The sequence below is a fragment of the Carlito syrichta genome, unplaced genomic scaffold, assembly GCF_000164805.1.
Source record: "Carlito syrichta isolate Samal-C Ts95f unplaced genomic scaffold, Tarsius_syrichta-2.0.1 Scaffold303988, whole genome shotgun sequence".
NCBI classification, from domain to species: Eukaryota; Metazoa; Chordata; class Mammalia; order Primates; family Tarsiidae; genus Carlito; species Carlito syrichta.
In genome coordinates this window covers 314,177-315,072 of record NW_007248084.1, presented here as the reverse complement: position 1 = coordinate 315,072, position 896 = coordinate 314,177, and positions in this window count along the sequence as shown.

Sequence of the window (896 nt, the reverse complement as noted above, 5' to 3'; positions counted from 1 at the left end):
CTGCACCCCGAGCCCCGCCCCTCCCTTCCCATTGGACCAGATTCGCCCCCACCCCGGGACGCGAGATTCAAGCGCAGCGCGGGAGTCTGCGAGCGCCTGGTGAGGCCCCCCAGGGACTCCCCTGGGACCTCCCGAGACCCCCCCCGGCCCGCTGGCTGGGTCGGGGGCGCCGCCGCCCGGGCCCCCCTCTCCCGGGACCCCACTCCCGGGGCCCCTCGGACACAGGCCGCCGCCCCCGAGGGTCTCTGGGGCCTTGGCGTGGGCGGGCCCTCGTTCGCCCGAAAACCGTTTAGGATTGCGGGAGACGCCACGATTGGAGGACGCGAGAGGATCCCCTGCCCCCACAGCCCCACCTTCCAGAAAAGGCCTCTCTGATCCGGTCCGCGGGCCGGGGCAGGGGGCTTTGCAGATGAGGTTGGTGCAAAGGCCTGGAAAACGCTCTGGGCGGCGGGGGAGGCGTCGCTGCGACCCTTTAGATTCGTGTCCCTGGGGCGGGGGTGCAAGGGTCCCGACATCTGACGGGTCTGTGGGGTGGTCGGTGAGGACCCTGCAGCCGTGGGCTGCCGAGGGCTGTGGCTCCGGTTGGTATGACCTGGACAAGCGACATGACTGCTTACAGATCTGGTACCCTCGTGGGTAGAGTGGAATTTGTGAGATTATTAGTAAAGTGGGGAGCGTGTTAAATGAGATGCTAAAATTGTAGTCCTTTGCAAGCCTTAAGACTACCTAAATGATACAGGCAGAAGACCCTTGGTGCAGTTTCCCACTGAAATCCAGTCTTCTGTGAGACCACTGTCCTCTATTGTCACCCTTGTTTTAAAAACTGCAAAGAGTAAAAGTAGGAGGGGAAGTTCAGAGAATGACTGAGGAACTGGGAATACACTGCCTACCCCATG